The sequence below is a fragment of the Lynx rufus genome, unplaced genomic scaffold, assembly GCF_022079265.1.
Source record: "Lynx rufus isolate CCGP_SWC_20201006 ecotype Redwood Valley unplaced genomic scaffold, mLynRuf1.p SCAF_7, whole genome shotgun sequence".
Lineage (NCBI taxonomy): Eukaryota > Metazoa > Chordata > Mammalia > Carnivora > Felidae > Lynx > Lynx rufus.
The window spans coordinates 132546430-132560079 of record NW_025814889.1 but is presented as its reverse complement, the minus strand read 5'-3'; positions in this window follow the sequence as shown (position 1 = coordinate 132560079).

Here is a 13650-nt window from a genome sequence, read left to right as displayed (position 1 = left end):
ACAGGCCGTCCAGCCCTCAGATGGAAACTCACCCCTCCCGGCCCCACTGCTCCCTGACTGTGAGATTCTGTGCGGAGACATCGCTCTTGAACTTCAGTCTCGTCACTTAGTTGGCCGTCATCACCATCAGCCTCAGCCTCACCAGCCCACTGAGGTGGGGCGAAGCTTAAATGAGTGGGTGCTTCAACTCTCACCCAGTAGGTGCTCCATGCGTGCCGGCTGAACAAGAAGAAGGACGACTGAGCCAGGCGGAAGTTACGTGGAGGGGGTTTTCAGCTCAGTGTGAACAGAGATGGACAAGATGTTCCTTAAGGGACAGAGCTCCCGGTCAGTAGAGATGGGCGAATTCAGGCTGACAAGACTTGGGACCTTGGAGAGGGGACCCAGCCCTGGGTGGGGGAGGGTACAGCGTAGGGGCCTCGGGGATCCCTCCCTCCACCAGCTGAGGGGCGGGTCCAGGGATTCTGTCTGGAGAAGTCAATCTAATCGGGTCTCCCCGGCAGGTGCTGGGACTACGGAGGACAGCCTACCTCTCGGGAGGGCAGCTGGAAGTGGCGGGACCCCAGGCCTCTCTCCATTACCCGGAAGGGGACCAGGACTTGGGACGAAGCTAATCGGGCTCTGGAACGGCGGAGGCCACCCTTCAAGGCCCTCGGAACATGATGAATATGAATGGCCGTGGCAGAGTACAGGCCATCCTGCAACGTGGGCCCGGCGGTTCCTGCCCAAGTTAGTGACCCAGGAGGCAGTGCAGGGCCCGAGCTGGGGCGTGAGGGACGGGACGCTCAGATGAGCCTGATGTGGGCTCGGGGCTGGCCCCGGCCGTCAGGGAGGCCACACAGAGGAGAAGGAAGAGGCTGATAGGAGATGGCCTGGCGGTGATAAAGTGGGTCGCTGTTCCACTCAGGGCACAAAGGTGTGCTGACGAGAAAGCCCAGCGTGTTCTGGGCATAGGAACTGGGCCCACGTGACTGCAGTGGAACTTGCTGTCACCAAACAAGGGGAGAGTTGCTGGGAAAGAGACGTCGGAGCCAGATCCCAGAGAGTCTTGACTGCCACGCCCAGGAGTCAGCTCGCAATACTCCAGGCACCAGGGCCCACAGCTTGCTTCTGAGCAGGGCAGTGATATGTGCAGTTGGACCATTTAGGGGGCCGTCTCTGGGCAGAGTAGGAAGACAGGGTGCAGGTGCACCAGGAAAGACCAACAGGGTGGGAGATCGGGGAAGCTGGGGTCTGCGGACTTGGTTTCTTTCCTTTGGAACTCAGAATCAATGACCCATACTGGGTGTTCAATGAGTGTTCACTGAATGAATAACAACCACCTGATGCTGAGATGCACAGTCTGCATGCGTTGTCTTAACTAATTCTCCCTACAACCCGGTGAGGGAGGCCTCGCTCCTCCCAGTGTTGACAAATGAAAAGCGGGGGCTCAGAGAGGTTGAGGGACTTGCCCCAGGCTGCACGGCTGGATTCCAGCCCCAGCCGATTCCACCTGCCGTCTCGGGCATGCCACCCTGTAGGACTTACCCTGGGCTGGCTCCATGCCAGGCCTTGGGGACACACGGAGGGTCAAGCCCCAGCCGTGCCTCTGAGGAGCCCGTTGGGTTCGTGCCCTCAGCTTGCCCAGTCACAGACTGAGGGGTGGCAGAGGGAGCCCTAGGTCCCTCCGAGCTGCCACACAACCAGCCTCAGTGAGGAGCTGTGTAGGTGGGGAGCCACCGTGGAGGGCAGGGAGGCTGTCCCGGGCCCGGCTGGGGGAAAGACAAGCTGAGGTGGAGGAGGGAAGGAGGGGCACGTGAGCAGAGATCAGGTAACTGCGGGGTGTCCTTTGAGAAAAGGAGCAGAGACCTGGGCTGGGCGAGGGGCAGGAGCAGGGGTGGTGAGGGTCCAGGAGGAAATGGACACCAGTCCCAGGCCCTGGCCCTTTAGCTGGAAGCCAGGCTCCCAACACTGTGGCTGGGGGGTTGGGCCCCACCCGAGGGCTCAGGTGTGCCCCGGAGAGGACCCGCCCACACCGGTCCTCTTGCCCCCTCGTCCGGCGCCCCTCATGCACCTGCCTCGGGACTGGGGCAGGGCCAGGATCTCTTCCAATCCCTGGTGGAAATCCTCACGGGGGCTGTTGAAACGGGATGCAGGAAAGGGATAGAGCCCTGTGGGTGGTTTGTGTCTGGGGCAGGTGAGGGAACTGTAGCTTGGTGGGGGGTGGAGGGAGGGGGAGTGGGGGCCACACGGGAGGCCAGATGGGAGCAAGGCTTGTCTTCTAGGACAGGAGGGGACAGAGGGGCATCACACATGGCTGAGGAAGGGGCAGTGGCCTTGGAGCCACCAGGCCAGAGTCCCGTTTTGGTTCTGCTCCACACCAGGGATGGGGGCTCTCTTGAGATGTTTCCCCCTCTGGACCTCAGTTTCCTCATCTGTGAAAGGCATGGTGCTGTCAGAACGGGCAGCAAGCTGGTCTTGTGCTTGAGAGTCTGGCCTGTCTGGGGGTCAGACCGACCTTCTGCGGGGGCTGGAGGACCCAGAGAGTAAATACGCCCACACTGGCAGAACAATATAGATTGTAAGTGTCCAGAGAACCATCCCCAGATGCCTTCTAACTAGGCATCCCCAGGGACGGTTTTACTTCTGGACCTTGGTCCCTCCTGGCCCTCAGGACAGAGATGGGAAGAGGCGGAGGAAGACGGAGAGAAAGTGGAAAACTCTCCCACCCAGAGGTTGGGACCGCCTCCCTTGGCCTCGGTCTCCTGGCAGTGATCTTGGTCCTGGGGCTTGGCCGTTGGGTCCTGCTTTTCTGTCTCCCTCCCTGCGCTGGGTGGGGCTCGGCACACAGCCTGAGCTCGCGGGAGGCCTACGTCCTGGGGGGAGAGGTCATGGCCTGGGCTCTCAGTGAGTCGCCTAACCCCTCCAGACTCCAGTGTGCTCCTCTGGAGAAGGAGAGTGGAACGAGGACCCGAGGACATCACAATCTAGAGGCTCCTGGCGTTCCCCTCGCCTGCCTTCCCCTTCCAGAATCATCAGCTGCCCTCCCACCAGCTTCCACCTCTCTGCTGGGTTTCCCCCGGCAGTCTAGACTCATCCTCAGAGTCTGCCCTAGAACAAAGGGACAAAGCCCTTGACCCAGCCCTCTCCCCCTTCCCTCTTGTCCATTCTGTCTCTCCACCTTCGCCAGATGCCGTGGCCAGCACTCTGGAACCGGCCACATTCTCTCCTGGGCCTTCAGCGCCTTCCGTGTCTCCCAGCTGCTCGGCTCCAAGAGCCGCCCCTACCGGCTCTTCCTCAGTCTGCTTGACTTTGGCTGCCAGCCTGGACCTTCTGGGGCCTTCCTGGGGCCTCGACCCTGCCCTCTTTTCTTTTTTTTTTTTTTTTTTTTTTTAATTTTTTTTTCAACGTTTTTATTTATTTTTGGGACAGAGAGAGACAGAGCATGAACGGGGGAGGGGCAGAGAGAGAGGGAGACACAGAATCGGAAACAGGCTCCAGGCTCCGAGCCATCAGCCCAGAGCCCGATGCGGGGCTCGAACTCACGGACCGCGAGATCGTGACCTGGCTGAAGTCGGACGCTTAACCGACTGCGCCACCCAGGCGCCCCGACCCTGCCCTCTTTTCTCCTCGCAGCCCAGGCACCACATCCATGTGGAACCCCTCCCCAGCAGGGGCTCAGTGGGCCGCGACCCACAACCACAACCGAGCTGTGCAACCTTTAGTTAGCTACTTAACTTCTCTGTGCCTCAGTTCCCACCCCTGGAAACCAGGGCTAATAGTTTCTACGTCCGAGGGTGATGGGGGGGGGGCGGGGAAGGAACTGAGGAATAAATGTAAAGCACTCAGAATGTGCCTGCGTGTAGCAGAACCCAGCCTCAGAGCCCCCAAGTCACACAGCCAGTAAGTGTCAGAGTGGGGACTTGAGTTTGTTCCCTTCCGTTTTCTTTGTGACACGCCCCTCCCCCTCCCCCTCCCCCTCCCGGAGGGGTTTTGCAGAGAAGAGCGGGCATCCCATCTCCCGTGGTGGAATCTCAGGCACAGAGAAGCAAGTGGGGTGAGACCCCCCTGAGGATCTGAAGTGACACCAGGGGACACCTCTTTCGTTGCTGCTGTGGGTCCTGCGGGTTCTGGCTCTGCCCTCTTTGGGGCTCCGTACCTTGAGGGAAGCGGGGCAGCAGGAGCTGGGCAGTCAGACGCCTGGGAGCCTGGTGCCACCTGGTGGTCACAGTGAGTCCCACTGTCCTCCGGAGCTCTCAACTCGGAAGAGGCACCTGACAGCCTGTAGCCATCTCTCTGCAATTACTTTTTCAGCTGGAGCTGGCCCTTTAACAGCCCCCCCACCGCGCCCCTGCTTCCTCTCATACCGCCCCTTCCACCTGTCCCCCGCCCCCCATTCTTCTGCCCTCTTCCCCATGCATTTCTGAAGGCCGGCTTCCTACTGAGCATTATTAATTCACTCAACAAAACACTAAACTCCTGTGCAGTGCCTGGCTCTAGGCAGGGCACAGGACCCTGAGATGAACCGGATGTGCTCCTTGTCCTGCAGGAGCTCCCGGTCTGATGGGGAGACACACACAAACAGACGGCAGGATGCGGGCTGTGACCAGGGGAAGCCCGGAGGGTTTGCCGGGGATCAGGCAGAAGGGTAGCCTGGGATGTTTCACGGAGCAGGAGATGGTTGAGCTTCATTTTGAAAGACGGACACGACAGCGACTGGCAGAGGTCCTCAGTAATCACGGGACGGGTGGGGAGGAAGGCCGGTGAAAAGTATGGAGGTCCCGAGCTGGGAGCCATTGAAGGATGGTCCAGTATGTCTTCTTCCCAACACTACGAAGCAATGAACTCAGTTCTGATCCTATCTATCTGGAGATAGTGTTGGATCCCACAGGCCAAGGGCTCCTCAGTCCCATAAGCCTCCCCCACTCCGGCCGCCCCCGCCACCAGCTCCCACTTCAGATGCCAATCACAACGCCACCTTGTCACCCGTGCTTCTGACCAAATGATCGGCTATAACTCGGAGGTTCCCATGATATCTTCCTTGGGTTCAAATGCTAAGGCAGCTCTCAGAACTCAGGAAAACAGTTTACTTGCTAGATTACCACCGGTTTATGATAAAAGGATATGGTTCAGCAACAGCCACATGGAAGAAGGGCGCAGAGCAAGGTTTGAGGAAAGGGGTGGGAAGCTTCCATGCTTTCCCAGCACACCACCTTCTGGAGACCTCCAGGTGAAAGCCAATCCGGAAGCTCTCTGAACTCTATCCTTTTGGGTTTTTATGGAGGCTTTATTACACAGGCACGACTGATGCAATCATTGGCCGTTGGCTATTGACTCAACCTCCAGCCCTTTTCCCGTCCCTGGAAGTCGTGGATGTGGGGCTGAAAGTTGGTGTCCTGGAATCACCCGCTTGGTTCCCTTGGCAACCAGCCCCCATCCTTAGTTGCGTTCCAAAAGTCACTTCATTAACATCAACTCAGATGTGCTTTGAAAGGGGTTTGTCATAGATATCGAGACATCTTTATGGCCCTTAACATTTAAGGAATCCCAGAAGTACAGTACCAGAAATGGGCAAAAGACCAAATACATATTTCTTATTAGTATCACAATATCATCAATGGTTAGTAGGAAATGATGCAGTCCCTCTGGCTACAAGTGCTGGATGGTAGAGGTGGCAGGGACCAAGGGGAGGGGCGCTGGTGGTTTGATCTGGGAGGGAGAGTAGAGTGGTGGTGTGGTAGTGACCATCCCGGTTGGGAGAAGAGGATGGAACTGAGAGCTGGGTGGGAGCTGAGCCAGAAGGAGGGTCTGGGACACCCTTCAGGGCCTGAGAATCTGCACTTTTTATATTTAAACTCAAACTTTAAACACTATATTTAGCTTTATTTTGATTTTAAAAATCACATGTTAATTTGCCATATTAATTAACTAGACAAGAAAAACCATATGTTCATCTCAACAGGTGCAGAAAAGCATTCGACAAAACTCAACACTCTGTTATAATGAAAACTCGAAGCAAACTAGGAAAAGAAGGAAATTCTCTGAATCTAATAAAGGGTGCTTTTAAAAAAATCTGTAGCTGATATTATCAATACTGGTAAAACTTTGAGTGCTTTCTCCCTAAGATCAGGAAAAAGGCAGAGATGTCCAATCTCAATATTTCTAGTCAATATCATACTAAAGGTCTTAGCCAGTGCAATAAGGCAAGAAAAAGAAAGGCATACAGACTCGAAATGAAAGAAAACTGTCTTTAATCTCAGACATGGTCATCTATGTAGAAAAGTGGGTGAAATTTACATAAAAGCTAATAGAGCTAATAAGCGAGTTTGGCAATGTTGTAGGATACAAGGTCAATATTAAAAAAATCAAGTTTAGTTCTGTATGCTAGTGGTGAACAATTGAAAACTGACATTGAAGAATGTCACAACAGCCACAAAACACTTAGGGATAACTCTGATAAAAAATGTGTAGCAACAGTATCCCCCAAACCACAGAACATTGCTAAAAATTTCAACATTGTTGAAAGAACTGAATATTAAATGTTGTTAAAGGGAGAGTTATAACATTTCATGGATTGGAAAATTGAATATTATTGAGGTGTCAGTGATTTCAAAAAAGAGCTACAAATTCAGCATAATCTCAATAGAAATTTGATCAGGACTTTTCTGGGGGGGACGGAGGAGGGGTGTAGAAATTGGCCAGATGGGTAACTACATGGAAAAAAATGAAACTTGATTCTCGTCTCACATCATATACAAAAATTAACTCATAATGGATCATATACCTAAATGTAAGGGCTTTCATTCTTTGAAAGGCACCTTAAAAAATTAAAAGACAACCACAGTCTGGGAGAAAACATTTGCAAAACTTTTACCTGGTAAAGGACTTGAAATGTATGAATAAATTTATAAATTCTTATAACTCAGAAATAAGACAAGCCAGACTTAAAAATATTTCTTTAAGGTTTATTTTTGAGAGAGAGAGAGAGAGAGAGGTGAGGGAGGGGCAGAACGAGAGGGAGATACAGAATCGAGAGCAGGCTCCAGGCTCTGGGCTGACAGCACAGAGCCCACATGGGGCTCGAACCCATGAACTGTGAGATCATGACCTGAGCAGAAGTTGAACACTTAACCAACTGAGCCATCCAGGCATCCCAAACAACCTGACTTTTTAAATGGGCAAAAGGTTTGAAAGCACATTTTACCAAAGAAGATACAGAACGGCAAGTAAGCAAATGAAAAGATGCTCAGTGTCGCGAGTCATTAGAGAAACGCAAGTTGTTTCCACTCTATCAGCACACGTACAATAAGTAGTTGAAGTGGAAAAAACTTACAGTATCAAGTGTTGGCAAAGGTGTGGAGCAACTGGAACTCTCCACCAGTGTTGAGGGGAACGCAAAATAGTCCAGCCGGTGTAGAAAACAGCTGGACGGTTTCTCAGAAAGTTTACAACCCGGTGACTCTGCTCCTAGGTTGCTACCCAAGAGACGTGAAAATAACTTCCTAGGCATGCTGCCGCAGGTACATTTCCAGAGGACTTCTGGATAAATCCGTTTGTTTCTTATTATTTAGAAAAAAATTTAATGTTTATTTATTTTTGAGAGAGAGAGAGAGAGGAAGTGACATGCCTTCTTTGCTTTCTCTTTCCCCTTGTCTATCAGGTGAATATTCCTTTTTTTTTTTTAATTTTTTTTTAACGTTTATTTATTTTTGAGACAGAGAGAGACAGAGCATGAACAGGGGAGGGGCAGAGAGAGAGGGAGACACAGAATCTGAAACGAGCTCCAGGCTCTGAGCTGTCAGCACAGAGCCCAACGCGGGGCTCGAACTCATGGACCGTGAGATCATGACCTGAGCCCAAGTCGGATGCTTAACTGACTGAGCCACCCAGGCGCCCCTCAGCTGAATATTCCTAATGTCGCGGATCCGTGGAACAAGAAAGCGAGACTTCCTGCATGTGTCTTATTAGATGAGAAAAGTGGCCTCCTAGTAGTTTGTGGTGCAGTCAGCCACTATTTTTTGTTACATAGACCATTTTTTTTTTACATTTTTATTTTAAGTTTATTTTTATTTTGAGAAAGAGGGAGAGAGAGAGGCAGATAGACAGGGAGAGAGAGAATCCCAAGCGGGCTCCATGCTGTCAGCGCAGAGCCTGACGTGGGGCTCGATCTCACAAACCGTGAAATCGTGACCTGAGCTGAAACCAAGAGTCAGACGCTGAACCAACTGAGCCACTCAGGCGCCCCTCTGCAGACCATTTGGAACTGGCCCAGAAGGTATATCATTTTTGGTTCAAAGTAATCTCCCCTTAGAATTTGGATTTCTTTCTCTGCTGCCTTCTGGCCTCTGTTACTGGTGATGCCAGACTGATTCGTACTCCTTGCTTTGTGATTTTGTTTTAAATGGAAAGCTTTTAATTTTTTAAATCCTTGGTGTTCAGACATTTCTTAGCGTGGAGAAGCGTTAGCCTTTTGAAAATCCATCCTGCCCGTCAGCTGACAAGCTTTTCAGATCAGGGTGGTATCTGCTCGGCGCTGGGAAATTCTTTTCTAGTTGGTTCCCTGTGGCCTCCCTACCTTCCCTTACTGGAACTCCTGATAGCAAATGTTGGACCTGGACGGATCTTTTATAGCTCTGGTTTTTTCTTTCGTATTCTACATCTTCGTGCCATGTGCTGGGATCCACTAACTCTTCATCCAGTTTGAAAATTTCAGCGATGTTTTCCACACCCAAGAATTCGTTCTCATTTTCTGATTGCTCCTTTCTCAAAGCAGCCCATTCTTGTTTTGCTCATGGGGTGTCTCCTAAAATATCTCTGAGGAGCTTTCATCCCAAATATCCTGACTTATTTTTATTTTCTTTTGAGTGATTTTTTTCTATCACTCTTTGTATTTCTCCTGCAGCTGCCATTTGCCCCCGAACTGTCTGCTACTTTTAGGATAAAGACAAAAATCCTCAACATAGCCTGAAATACTACCCTGTAGAGTGTGGCCCCCTGACTACAGTTTCAGAAACATTTCTTTTAAATTAAATTTAATTTGGGGGGGGGGCGCCGGGGTGGTTCAGTCGGTTAAGCATCCAACTCCGGCTCAGGTCACGATCTCACAGTTCGTAAGTTCGAGCCCCGAGTCGGGCTCTGTGCTGACAGCTCAGAGCCTGGAGTCTGCTTGGGATTCTCTGTCCCCCCATCTCTCTCTGCCCCTACCCTGCTCACACTCTGTCTCCATTCTTTCAAATATAAATAAACATTAAAAAATTTTAATATAATTTAATGTTTGGGTTGCGACACATAATATACGTAAGAGTGTAGAAAGCATACAGAAATTCAAAGAATAATAATAACACATAAACAACTTCCAAATTAAGAAAGGGCACATCACCAGGACTGTGTGTTCCTCTGTGTTCATACACACGTCACTCCCCAAGGAGGAATCACTATTTTGATCTCTGCAATAATAATTTCCTTGTTTCTCATTAGTTTTACCATGCGTACACAAAATAATGTCAGCTTTGCCTGGTTTTTAACTGTATGGCAGTGGTACCAAGTAATTTGTATTCTTAGTTCTTCCACTAAGCATTATTTTGAAAGATCCATTCAAGTTGACGTCATCACGGTGGTTCCTTAAATCTCAATGCCAGATAATAACCCAGTGTATGAATAGTCCAGGCTTTCCTTGCTCAGCCTACTGGATTTCGAAGCTGGTTCCAGTTCCTGGTTTTCACAAGTATTGTTGGTACGGACATTTAAAAACAGGTTTTTTGGGGGCGCCTGGGTGGTTCAGGCAGGTTAAACGTCCCAGTTCCCCAGTTCAGCTCAGGTCATGATCTCAGGGTTTGTGAGTTCGAGCCCCCGCATCGGGGCTTTCTGCTGTCAGGGCGGAGCCTGCTTGGGGTCCTCTGTCTCCCTCTCTCTCTGTCTCTCCCTACTCCCCCCCCTCCCCCGGCCTCACAAGAATAAATAAACATTTAACAAAACAAAACAGGGATTCGGGTGCATGTGTACAAGCGTCGCGCTGAGGTGTGTCCCTAGGAGACGATCTTGCCTAGCCATTTTTTTTTTTCTAATAGGCTCCTCGCTCAGTGTGGAGCCCGGCTCAGGGCTTGAACTCAGATCCTGAGATCAAGCCCTGGGCCACCCAGGTGCCCCAGTTTTTTTTTTTTAATCCTCCTTATCAATTCATAGGAATTCCTTACATAGTCTCCTTTGTCAATTAATGAGTATTTTAAATGTTTTCTTCCTTTTTCTTTTCTCTCTTTTTTGTTTTTTGAAAGGAGGGGGCGCAAGTGAGAGAGGGGTAGAGAGAGAGAATCCCAGGATGGGAGGAGGGAGACGGAGAGAGACAGACAGAGAGAAGCGGGGCTCACCCGAAGCAGGGCTGGCTCGAGCTCACGACCCGAACCGTGAGATCATGACCTGAGCCGAAGTCAGATGCTTCACCACCGAGCCACCCAGACACCCTGTTTTCTTCCTCTTGTAACTATCTAGTCTCTGATAGCGTTCATAATGTGGATGTTGTCGGAGTGATTGATTTGTTTCCTGTGTGACATGTTCTTTGTGTCTCATGCAAGACTTTATTCTCTACCTCACGTGAATAAAGATATTTCCAAATATCATCTTCTAAAAGTTTCAGCGTTTTGCTTTTCACATTTAGGCTTCAAAATCATATGGAGTAAATTTTCGTGATGTAGGAGAAATGATGGCATTTTCCCCCATATGAATCACTAATTATTCAGCACCATTTATAACAAAGTACATACTCAACTGAGCGATCTCCGTCTCTCTCCCTCCCTCCAAATCTCTGTATGTGTTTGTTGAGTGTTTTGGTAATGTCTTGTTAGCGGCTAGGGACAATTTCTTCTCCACCATCTCCTCCTTTAAGGGTGCCCTGGCTAGTCCCGGTCCTTTGCACTTCCCAATAAATGTTCCATACAGCCTCTCCAGTTCCCCCAAATTGGATGATCTTGATTAGGATTGCTTTGACTCTACAGATCCATTTGGAAAGAATTGACATGGTTCCAGTCCGGAGTCTTTCAATCTATGAACACGGCTTAACTCTCCATTTTAAAGCATTTTAATTCCCATGTAGTTAACACACAGTGTTAGAGTAGTTTGGGGTATACAATACAGTGATTCAACAATTCTGTGTATGTATTATTCAGTGCTCATCATGGTTAAGTGTACTCTTCGTAAGCCTTCACCTATTTCCTCCACCCCCGACCCACGCACCTCCCCTCTGGTAGCCACCTGTTTGTTTGTTTATGAAAGGTTTTATTCTTAAGTAATCTCTGCACCCAACATGGGGCTCAAACTCACAACCCCAAGAACCGCGCGCTTCGCGGACTGAGCCAGCCAGCCATTTTGATCTAGTCTTTAATGTTTCTCAGTATAGAATTTTTTTAAACGTTTCTTTATTTATATTTGGAGAGAGAGAGAGAGAGAGCATGTGTGCATGTGGGGGAGGGGCAGAGAGAGAGAGAGAGAGAGAGAGAGAGAGAGAGAGAGAGAATCCCAAGTAGGCTCTGGGCTGTCAGTGCAGAGCCCAACCCTGGGCTGGATCTCATGAACCGTGAGATCATGACCCGAGCAAAAATCAAGAGTCAGATGCTCAACTGACTGAGTCACGTAGGCACCCCTCTCAGTATAAAATTTTATTCCATAATGACTTTGCATATTTTCACTCGATTTATTCCTAGGCACTTTACACATTTGTATTATGTTATAAACGATAGCTTATTATACTTCATTTTCTAATCATTTATTACCGGCATAGAGAAGCACAGAACAACAGATTTTTGTATATTGTTGTTCTTAAATCCAACCATTTTGCTAAATGCTTTTATTAACCTGAAAAAATAATCTGAAGAATTTTTTTGGATTTTCCACATGGAATCTGAAAAACAACGACACTTCTACAAAGGTAAAATAATCCTCTTACCTTTGTTTTCATTTTGTTGTCTTGCTGTCTAGGACAGCACTGTCCAAGAGAAACCTAATGTGGGTCATTTATGCAGGCCACATGCGTAATGTGAAATCTTTCGCTAGCACATTAAAAAAAGTCAAAAGAAGTAGGTGAAATTCATTTTTATATTTCATATAACCCAGTATATAAAAAATATTGTTTCAACAGGTAACCCATATAGAACGATTTTTTTTAACCTTTATTTCTTTTTGAGAAAGAGAGAGAGAGAGAGACAGCGTGGACAGGGAAGAGGCAGAGAGAGAGGGAGACACAGAATCCGAAGCGGGCTCCAGGCTCCACGCTGTCAGCCCAGAGCCCAACGCGGGGCTTGAACTCATGAACCATGAGATCATGACCTGAGCCGAAGTGTGACGCCCAACCGACTGAGCCACCCAGGTACCCCAATGTAGAACTACTAATGAAACATTTTATGGCGTGAGGTTTTTTTTTCTGTACTAAGTCGTTAAAAGTCCAATAAGTATTAAGCTTTACCCTTACAACTCAATTGGGTCTAGTCACAGGTGATGTTCTCATAATCACAGGTGGCCAGTGGCTACCCTATTGGGCAACACAGGTCTAGGGTATCTGGTGTCATGTCTCATGGAAACGGAGATTGCAACCACCCTTGCCTTTGTTACTAATCTCAAGGGGAATGCTTTCAATATTTCTCCATTAATCAGGATATTTGCTGTAGGCTTTTTGGAAATACCTTTACCAGGATAAAGACATTCTCTTTGTATTTCTAGTTTGCTACACATTTTAAGACCTAAATGAATGTTGAGCTTTCCCTGCATCTGTGGAGATGACCCTATGTCTTTCTCCTTGAACTTTTAATGTGGTGAATTACATCGACTGATTTTCAAATGGTAAGCCAACCTTGCATTTCCGGATGAGACCCAGTTTTGTCACGAGGTAGTATCATTTTTCTACACTGTCACATTTGGTTTGCTGATGTTTTGGTGAAGAATTTTGTATCTATATTCCTGAGTGACACTGGTCTATAATTTTTTTTTTTTTTTTTTGGCGCTGTACTGGTGGCATGCAGAATAGTTGGGGTGAGACTAGAATGATTTCTTCTTTAAATAACTCCTAGGTGAAGCCCTCTGGGCCGGAGTTTTCCTTGTGGGAACATTACTGATGGTCAAGTCAATTCTTTCAACGCTTATGGGGAGATCCGATGTTCAGTTGGTGCCATGGGACATCAGGTTGCTATAGCACCAAGATAATTTCATATCCGTTGGTACAGAGCCACCACTCCCAACCCGCCAAGTGCCACAGCCACCCCATGGCTGCCCCAGATCCCCCAGACCTTCTGATGACACATAGATAAAAGAGTTAATGCCTGGCATAGCCAGGGGTCTCTTGGACTCTGCTCAGTGCTAAGGCAGGCACCTGTTATGAATGCTCCGGTGCCCCGTTGTTAGATACTTTGGTACTGTGACCAGGGGTGCTCATTCATGGTTTCTCTCAAATAAGTTTTGGTAGGTTACAGTCTTCTAAAAGTGTTCCCAGTTCATTAAAATTTTGAAGTTACTGTAATAGTTATTCATAATTATCTTTTATCTTCTCTTTTTCTCAACCTCAGCAGACTCTCTCGTTCTTCATTCCCGATATTGGTTAATTGTGCCCTCGCTCTTTTTTCTTGATCAATGTCACCAGCGGTTGTCAGATATAATTAGTGTTTTTCTAGGAGTAATTTTGGTTTTTTGCTG